We start from the raw sequence: 10,598 nt of genomic DNA, 5'->3' as shown, positions 1-10,598 counted from the left end.
TATCACCATTTTCCATGAGAGCATAATTGACCTCATCATCTGATTCTGATAAATCATCCATGTTTTTCTTCTTTGAGATCAAGGCTTTTTTCTTCTCATCTTTAGGTCTTCTACAGTCAGCTGCAAAATTTCCAATTCCATCACAGTTGTAGCATCTTTCCTTTGACTTGTCATATTTTCCTGTTTTTGATTCCTTTCAGTCCGTACTTCTTCTGTTGTTCCTCTTATCAGAGTTTGATGAACTGGAACCTTTTCTGGAAAACCTTCTCCATTTCTTGAAGTTCTTGTAGACCATCTTTAGGAAGCTTTTAACCAGTTAAGCAACCATTTTATCCATGTCTTCATTGTTGTCATGATCACTGCCAGTATTTGATTTATTATCAGTATTTGAGTCATCATCAGAGTTTAACGATCCAGTAACTGACTTTATAACCATAGCTTTTTCTTTGGAGTAGCTTTTTTGTTAATCGGAATTTATGAAACTTATTTATACTTTAATAAGCTTTGAGTTGGTGTATTTGTACTCAAGTTATTTGTGTTTTAACGTGTTTTTAAGTGTTTTTGCATTTCAGGCTTTATTTCGTGAATCAGGTGAATTAGCATTATTTTGATACTAATATGGTCTTTAGGATGTGCTGGAGTAAAAGCTTGAAAGACTGGCTCGAAGTTGCAAGGAATAAAGAAGAAGAAAAAAAGAATTTTTGGCAGAAGGCAGGCGCGCCCGCGCTGGTGTTGTGCGCGGCCTCGCCGTGAGCACAGAAAGTCAGCGCGCTCGCGCAGGTGAAGCGTGCGCCCGCGCTGGGTCGGGATATTAAAATCCTGATTCAACTATAATTCGAATTGCTGGACTCCTGGGATGCATGGCCTACTATATAAACATAACTTAGGTCATTTTTAAGAGATATTGAGAGATATAAAGACAATCAAGCAAGGAGAAGACGACAAGAGACCTTTTGGGCATAATTTAAAAAAGGCGAAGACGATCTAGTTTATTCTTGTGAATCTTTGTTTTGAGTTGTAATTGGGATGCTTGTTTCTTGTTTTGCTGAACCTTTACTCTTGTTTGTACTTTGGTTTATTTATTCGTATAAAGACTACGTTTGCTATATCATGTTTTCATTGGAACCCACATTGGCGATGAGTTCGATTATGGGCTAATCGTTATCGTGGGGTTCTAGCGGATTTATTTATGGATTTCTTTAGTTAATTTGTTTCGATACCTTAGTGTGTGGTGATTGTATGATATCCTAGTTATGGTTGTGCATATTTGTCTTGTGAGCATCGCGAACTTATAAGATAGTGTGTTAATTCTTAATGAAGCGAAGGTGAATTTAAGGATTTAGAACTTGCCATGCTAGCATAGGTTCATGTATTGTTATATTTCATGATTCGTAGGTAATTTTAACCATCTTACTTGCCCTATGTAATCAAGATAGATAACATGTGCTTAAACCGTTATGTTATCAAATTCTATAGACATATAGGTCTCAATATAATTGGTGCCTATTCAGCTTCTATCTCTTTTATGGATGTCTGGTAGAATGGTACTTGTGCAACGAAAGTTGGCGTTTATCAGTTTTGTGTTGTCTGATTAGTGTCATCACCATTCCATGCTAAGGTTAAGAACAATAAGGCTATTGAATGAAATATTTAATGAAGTTAGAATCCCATGTTTTTTATATATATTAACTCAATCTATCTTATTCTTGTAATTTTATAATTAGTTTAATTCTTAGTTATAAACAACCATACTTTGTTATCGTTTTAGCATTGAATAATAACCATACATTGTTGCTTAAGTGCATGAGTTGATTAGTTAACTAATACAGTCTCTGTGGGATCAAATCTGATTTATATCTTATACTACTTGCGAACTCGTATACTTGCGTGTAATATTAGCGCGTGTTTAGTGACTAACAAGTTTTTGGCGCCGCTATCGGGGACTATAGTGTTAATTATTAGTTTATGTGCTTTCCATCAGTGGTCGTTAAAGTTCATTTACTCGGACATTGTTACTTATTTGTTTCTTTGTTTTATTTCAGGTGATCTAGCAAGGGTGTATGCATACACGTTCGCTTACTCGTAAGAGAACACTGGATATTGCTGAGCAAGAACTTGTGGCAGTTCGTTGGGAATTTTTTGAGGAAGAAAAGAAGGTAGAAGAAGAAGAGAAAGTTGAAGAGCCAATTGTAGTAGCTATAGGTGATCAAGCAGAAAATCCGAAGGCTTTAATGGATTATTCTAACTATAAGATTAATGACATTCAGTCTAGCATCATTAGACCTGCCATCAGGGCTAACACTTTTGAGGTCAAGTGAAGCACAATCCAGATGATACAAAACTCAGTTCAGTTTGAGGGTTCTCCGACCGAAGACCCCAACATGCACATCAGGGATTTCATCGAGATCTGCGACACTTTCAAGTTCAATGATGTGACTGAAGATGCTATCAAGCTACGACTCTTCCCATTCTCCCTGAGGGACAAAGCTAACTGATGGTTACATTCTCTACAGCAGGGTCTATCACAACTTGGGAAGATCTTGCTCAAAAGTTTCTCACTAAATTATTCCTCTTGGCGAAGTCTACCGTAATCAGGATTGCTCTTACTCTATTTTCTCAACAAACTGGAGAATCTCTGTATGAGGCTTAGGATCGATATAAGGAGATGTTAAGGAAGTGCCCACACCATGGCATGCCTGATTGGATAATTATCAACTATTTCTATAATGGATTGGGTGCTACTTCTAGACCCATGCTTGATGCAGCATCAGGAGGAGCCTTGTGGGCTAAGAGCTACGATGAAGCTTATAAACTTTTTGAACTGATGGCTGCTAATGAGTACCAGAATCCTTCCCAGAGACTGACTCAGGGAAAAGTAGCAGGAATTCTGGAGTTGGACGCAGCAACTGCTATAGCTGCCCAACTTAAGGCTTTGATAATAAAGGTGGACACTTTGGCTAATTATGGAGTTAATAAAATCACTAGTGTCTGTGAACTTTGTGTTGGTGCCCATGAGACTGACCAGTGCGCAATTTCTAGTGAATCAGCTCAGTTCGTGAGCAACTTCCAGTGATCGCAGCAACCTGTGCCAGCCACCTATCATCCTAACAACCGCAATCATCCTAATTTCAGTTGGAGCAATGCTCATAATGCGGTTCAACAGCCTTATCAGCAGTATCCAGCTAAGCAGTACAACCCCCCTGGTTTTTAGCAACCACAGTATGCACCAAAACAACAACTCCAGCTGCAACAAGCTAATGAAAAATCTGAATTAGAGGAGTTTAAGCTCATATGCAAGAGTCAAGCTGCTTCTATCAAGACCTTAGAAAATCAGATTGGGCAAATGCCAATGCCTTGCTTAATCGTCAACCTGGTACATTGCCTAGTGACACTAAAATTCCAGGAAAGAAGGAAGCTAAGGAGCAGGTAAAGGCAATCATCTTGAGGTCTGGGAAGTGATTCAACCTACCTTTTTAGTTTACATTGTGAATGTGTGATAACTAGTTCTTATATATATGATGCGAGTATCCTGATTTATCTTGTTATACCTGGACCAAGTGATTCTCAAATCTACCTTCGTATTATATAGAAATGCCATGAACCCTGAAGTACCTATTGCAAGTAGATTAAAAGTCATACCATGCTAGTATACCAAAGTAATTATGATGCCATGATAAAATAGAGATTTGTTATAATACTTGATTGATCCTTTTGATTAACATGCTATTGATTCCTGAGAAATCTTGATATTGCACCATGATGCTTTGATTTAACTCTTGTAAGAACCTCGATAGAAACTTTATCTTGATACCTAAAAGCCAGTTATTTTTTAAAGTCGTTCATGATTGTTTGATAACCCTATCCTTACCCTAAAGCTTGATACCCTGATATACCTTGAGTTGATGATCACTTTCCTTGAATTTTAACACCTATATCATACCTGGAACCAATAATGCTTATCTTCTTGATATTTTAATATCCATACCTTATTTGAAACTATTGCTTTAAGCCTAGTCTGGCATTACTCTTCCATATTATCCGATAGCCTTACTAAATTTCCTTGTCAAAGTCCTTGTAAATTGAAACCTTTCAATTACCCTGATAGAATAAAGTCTAGTTGATCATGGCCCTGAGATTTAGTGAACATATTTCTTGTGTTTCAAAGTTGATCTATAATCCCTTGATAAAGATGTTTATTGTTTAAGAAATTAATTATCAATCGGCATCAGTTTTTGAAATGATTAAAATTTTGGATTTTCTGTCCCAAAGGGGGATAAATGTTTTCTTTAAATAGTGGATCTGGACTGAGACGCGAGTCCTTTCCACACTTATATTGTAGGCTTAAAAGTTGCCTAGGGATCCCAATAATGTTTTAGAACCCAGCGAGGTTCAAGATTACTTCGCGGCTGATCACTGGCTTTAATCCGTAGCGTCATAAAATGGTTTTCGATTAAGAATTGATTTTGGAAATGTTTTAATACAAACAAATGATGCCATTACCCAAAAGTTCATCTCTTATTATTATTAGCTCTATCTTCACATTGTTATTCTTTTAAATATATCTTAATTTATGTTCTGTACCGTATTGTTTAGCACTTGTTGAACATCTGGCTCACTACTTACTTTCAGCCTGATATTATAGCTAGCAGCTATGGTTAGATTTAAGCAGACAGCATGTAAGACTTGTGATACCGATGCGTATGTTCGAGCTCAGGTAGAATAAGAGATAGTTTTGTGTGAGGACTCGATATTAAAACCAGTTGTAATAGTTAATAGTGTTGGGCTGTTCCAAACCCTAAACTGTAAGATCTTGGATTCGGTTGTATTAACTTTCTTTTATCTATTGTAATAGTTTTATATTATGTATTGTTACGTTGGGGGAGTGATAAAAACCCAGAAACCGGCCGGTGACCTCGAACTTCCAGTCGAGTTTCAGCAGCCTTACACAAGGCAAAAACAGCGGGGTTTAATCCCGTTTTCACCAACAACACACTCACACTACCATCCACAACTCAGAATCACGATTAACACTAACAAATGATCGAACCTTCACCAAATCCGGCAAAACTCGAGCTCTTCTGCGATGAACCAAATCGGAAAAACTCGATTTCAATCAAATCAACACCAAAACTCGAGTTTTCGGTACCAAAACAAAGCCCAGAGCAATTAGAAACTAACCCAATCATTAAAAATCATCAAGAACATCACAACAATCTCAAAAATCGACTTGAAAAAATTAGAAAATTTTAGAACTAGAACTTACTCAAATCATAATCAAAATTAACGAAATAAGATGCTAAACCACTCCTTGTAATCCCAGGAACAATTATCAATCAACCAAATCATCAAACAATACTTTTAAAATCAAAACGAATTTAGACCATAAACTAGAAAAATCGAATTTACAGAATACTACACCTCGATTTATGAAATTGGTACCAATAGAACGGCCTCTTCAAGACGATCAATTTGATATGTAGAACACCCAATTTAGATTCCTAGAACTCCCAGAATCATTGATTCTTTGTGAAGAACAAAATCATACCCCCAAAATTTGTTCTTGATTTTTCTATTTTCTGAATTTTTGCTAAAAAAATGAATAAAATAAATATGGACAGCTATTTATATTTTCTAAAATATAAATACCCAAAATCAATTTAGGGTGTTTTTATTCCCATAATTAAAATAATTAAGCCCCAAAATAATAATTACGGGGAATAATTTTAAAAACGATAAAATATAAAATTTGTATCAAAAATTCCCCAAAAATTGCAAATTATTCAAAAATGCAGAAATACTGGGTATTTGAAATACGTATAATTTTATAAAAATAAAAACACCGATTTGTGGGGTTTAACGTCCCGGCGGGGTCCCGGTCCGTTTATTTTTGAAAAACAAAGACGATTCCTAAATCAACAGAAAACCCGAAAATACATAAAGTACAATCAAGGGAACATAAAATAAAATAAAACGAATAATGTAAATAAACACACATCCAAATTACGGATTAATTCATATAAATACATCTTAAACACGTAACAAGTATCCTATTGGATCATATCGGATCCGAAAATAGATTACTTAGCCGCTAAGTAACTATAAAAATGATACAAACTAATACCAAAATCAGATATTTATCAAAACCGGGCTTTTCATAAAACACCATATACGAAAATAATATATAAGTATCCCGTCTCTTGAGAATACGGGTTTTATTGATTTATCAAAATGGTTATTCTATCGAAAATCTTACGTCGGGCCGCACACAGGTCAAACCGTAATCCGGATCGAAAAAGTTAAAACACAGAAAATGTCCGGAATTACCAGATTGGGTTAGGAAGTAGTTTTCGGAAGAGTTTCAGGTTGTAAAATAATTATTACAATCTATAAATCATTATAAAATCATATAACAGTCCAAAAATTACCAGAAAAATATCATAATTATCTATATTTTATTCTGAACATAGAAAATTATAATATTCAAAGAATATCATATATAAACATCCAAAGCATCAACTCCAATTACCAGATAATTCCCTAAAATTCACATAAAATCACATAAACAATTCCAAATAATAATAATAATAATATTTGAACATATGGGATATTACAAAAGGTATTCTCTCTCCGAAAGTGAAGCTAGATGATTTAGAGACTGTTGCTCTCACGGAGGAATGTAGTGTTGTGCTGCAGAAGAAGTTGCCTCTGAAGCTTAAAGATGTAGGAAGCTTTACTATTCCATGTACTATTGGAAAATTGTCTTTTAACAGATGCTTATGTGACTTGGGTGCTAGCATCAATCTGATGCCTTTGTCAATCTTCAAGCAGTTGGATCTACCTGATCCTAAACCGACGTATATGACTTTACAGTTGGCCGACCGTTCTATTACATATCCGTGAGGTATTGTGGATGATGTCTTGATCAAGGTTGATAAACTCATCTTTCCTGCTGATTTTGTAATTCTTGATTTCGAAGAGGATAAGAAGATTCCCATAATCTTGGGAAGACCGTTCATGGTAACTGGCCGAACCTTGATCGATGTGTAGAAGGGCGAGCTTACAATGCGAGTGTTGGATCAGGATGTAAATTTTAATATGTTCAATGTTATGAAATTTCCTACTGATAATGAGGAGTGCTTAAAAGTCAAATTGGTCGATTCGGTGGTCACATCGGCACTTGATCAAATACTGAGGTCTGATGCCTTAGAAAAAGCCTTATTAGGAAATTCGGACAATGAAGATGACGAAGGTGATGAGTAATTACAATATTTGAATTCTTCTCCCTGGAAGAGGAAGATCGATATGCCTTTTGAATCTCTTGGAATGGAAGAATTGAGTAAAGCTCCTAAATGCCTCAAGCCTTCTATTGAGGAAGCTCCTACTCTTGAGCTTAAGCCTTTACCTGAACATTGAGGTATGCTTTTTTAGGTGATGCATCTACCCTGCCTGTTATTATTGCATCTGACCTTTCAGGTAGCGATGAGGAAAAGCTTTTGAGAATTCTGAGAGAGTTCAAATCAGCAATTGGATGGACTATAACACATATCAAGGGAATCATTTCTTACTGCATACATAAAATTCTGCTAGAAGAAGTTAGCAAGCCTATAGTCAAATAGAAAAGAAGACTTAATCCTATCATGAAGGAAGTAGTCAAGAAGGAATTTCTGAAGTGGCTAGATGCAGGGATCATTTATCCTATCTCTGACAGTTCATGGGTAAGCCCGGTTCAATGTGTATCCTATCTCTGACAGTTCATGGGTAAGCCTGATTCAATGTGTACCAAAGAAAGGTGGAATTACTGTGGTGGCAAATGAGAAGAATGAACTTATCCCTACACGGACAGTCACGGGGTGGAGAGTCTGCATGGACTATCAGAAGCTGAACAAAGCTACTAGGAAGGACCACTTTCCATTTCCCTTTATTGATCAGATGCTTGACAGGTTAGCTGGTCATGAGTATTATTGTTTTCTGGATGGCTATTCGGGTTACAATCAGATTTGTATCGCCCCAGAAGATCAGGAGAAGACTACCTTCACTTGTCCATTTGGTACTTTCGCCATCAGACGAGTTTCTTTTGGTCTTTGTGGTGCACCAGCCACATTTCAGAGATGTATGATGGCCATCTTTTCCGACATGATTGGCCAGAATATGGAGGTGTTCATGGACAACTTCTCAGTCTTTGGCGATTCTTTTGATGAATGCTTGTAAAATCTTGGACATGTTCTCAAGAGGTGTGTTGAGACCAATCTGGTTCTCAATTGGGAGAAATGTCATTTTATGGTGCGTCAAGGCATAATTCTCGTGCACAAGGTTTCTAGTTAGGTCTCGAAGTGGATAAGGCCAAGGTGGGGGTCATTGAGAATCTTCCTCCACCTATTTTTATTAAGCAAATTCGCAGTTTTCTTGGTTATGCGGGTTTCTACAGGCATTTCATCAAGGACTTCTCGAAAATTTCAAAGCCTTTGTGCAGTATGTTAGAGAAAGATGTTCCTTTTAAATTTGATGACGAGTGCCTTGTATCGTTTGAGACATTGAAGAAGAGTTTAATCATAACACCTGTTATAACCGCACCTGATTGGAATGAGCCTTTTGAGATGATGTGCGATGTAAGTGATTATGCAGTTGGAGCAGTTTTTGGGCAGAGGAAGAATAACATATTTCATGAGGTCTACTATACTAGTAAGAAACTCAATGGTGCTCAACTGAATTATACTACTACGGAGAAAGAACTTTTGGCTTTTGTCTACGGTTTTAAGAAATTTTGATCTTATCTACTTGGGACTAAGGTGACAGTTTTCACTGACCACACTGCAATTCGATATCTCGTCTCGAAGAAGGACTTGAAGCCTAGATTGATTAGATGGGTTCTTTTGCTCTAAGAATTTGAACTAGAATCAAGGACAGAAGAGGAACTGAAAATCAAGTTACTAATCATCTCTCGCGTTTAGAGAATCCTAATACTACTTCATTAGATAAAACATCATGCCTCCTGACTTATCTTATGCTCAAATGAAGAAGTTTCTTCATGAAGTGAAATGGTATATGAGGGATGAGCCATTTATTTTTTGCCAAGGAGCTGACCAAATCATCAGGAGATGTATTCCATACAGCGAAACGGGGGGGGGGGGGATCTTGCGAGATTGCCACTCAACGGATTATGGAGGACATTATGGTGGAGAAAAGACAGCAGCTTGTGTTCTTCAAGCAGGTTTCTTTTGGCCAACATTGTTTAAAGATGCTCATCAGTTCGTTTTGAAATATGATCGATGTCAACGTGTGGGTAATATATCTAAAAAGGATGAGATGCCTCTTAATATGCTTCTCGAGGTTGAGGTCTTCTATCTTTGGGGAATTGACTTCATGGGGCAATTTGTCTCATCTTGCAACAATCAGTATATCCTGTTGGAAGTTGATTACGTGTCAAAATGGGTTGAAGTTAAGGCATTGCCAACAAACGATACGAAAGTTGTACTTAATTTTCTTCAAAAGCAGATATTCACAAGGTTTGGTACTCCAAGAGTCATAATCAGTGATGAGGGGTCGCATTTTTGTAATCGCAAGTTCACTGCCATGATGAAAAGGTATAATATGAATCATCGCATTGCTACGGCTTATCATCCTCAAACAAATGGTCAAGCTGAGGTATCTAACGGGGAGATCAAGCGCATTTTGAAGAAAGTGGTATGTCCATCAAGGAAGGATTGGTATTTGAAGCTTGATGAAACTGTTTGGGCGTATAGAACAGTATATAAGACTCCATTGGGAATGTCACCATTTTAGTTGGTTTATGGTAAGGGGTGTCATTTTCCCATGGAGCTCGAGCATAAAGCTTATTAGGCTTTGAAGAAATTAAATCAGTATTTAGATGCGGCTGGAAAGAAGAAGATGCTTCAATTGAATGAACTTCACGAGTTTCGAATTCAAGCTTATGAGAACAACAAGATGTATAAGGAGAAAGTCAGGAGGTGGCACGATCAAGGTCTAGTGCTCAAGAAATTTGTGCCAGGGCAGCAAGTTCTTTTATTCAACTCTCGTCTCCATCTTTTTCCTGGAAAGTTAAAGTCAAGATGGTCAGGGCCCTTCATAATCAAAACTTTGTTTCCACATGGAACGGTGGAAATTTTTGAGAATGATCTGGGCCAAGCATTCAAGGTTAATGGTCAAAGGTTGAAACATTTATTGGTGATACGGCAACCCGCGAGGTGGTTAGTGCCATTTTATTGTCCACTTGATCTCGAGATTCTACGTCGAGCTAGCGACGTAAAAGAAGCACTTCTTGGGAGGAAACCCAAGTATGTTGTACATTAGTAGGTAGAGGAAGCAAGAAGAAAAGAGAAAAACACAAAAAAAATAAGAAAAAAAATTCAGGGCCAAGTACAGAAGTTAGGCGCGCCTGCGCTGGCCAAGCACGCGGCCGCGCCGTTTTTCCAGAAGCCAAGTACGCCCGCGCTGTCCTAGCGCACGCCCGCGCCGTCCTAGCGCACGCCCGTGCCGGTCTCCAGAGTTAGAGCGCGCCTGCGATGTGCTAGCACGCGTCCGTGCTGAGTCCCTCTTCCGAAAAAAACAGCAGTTTATTAAGAGAAAATCGGGATTTTAAA

The 10,598-nt window shown here is 37.5% G+C and overlaps 1 non-coding gene across 1 annotated transcript; it reads right to left on the bottom strand.

Annotated features, from left to right (window-relative positions):
- Positions 1-2,587: 2,587 nt before the first annotated feature.
- LOC141682290 (small nucleolar RNA R71) lies at positions 2,588-2,694 on the bottom strand. The gene has a single exon (XR_012559692.1). It is a non-coding gene; the product is annotated as a small nucleolar RNA R71 (small nucleolar RNA).
- Between the last annotated feature and the right edge of the window lie 7,904 nt (positions 2,695-10,598).

The sequence above is a fragment of the Apium graveolens genome, chromosome 8 (genome assembly GCF_009905375.1).
Source record: "Apium graveolens cultivar Ventura chromosome 8, ASM990537v1, whole genome shotgun sequence".
Classification (NCBI taxonomy): domain Eukaryota; kingdom Viridiplantae; phylum Streptophyta; class Magnoliopsida; order Apiales; family Apiaceae; genus Apium; species Apium graveolens.
This window is presented reverse-complemented; position numbering and strand designations above follow the sequence as displayed.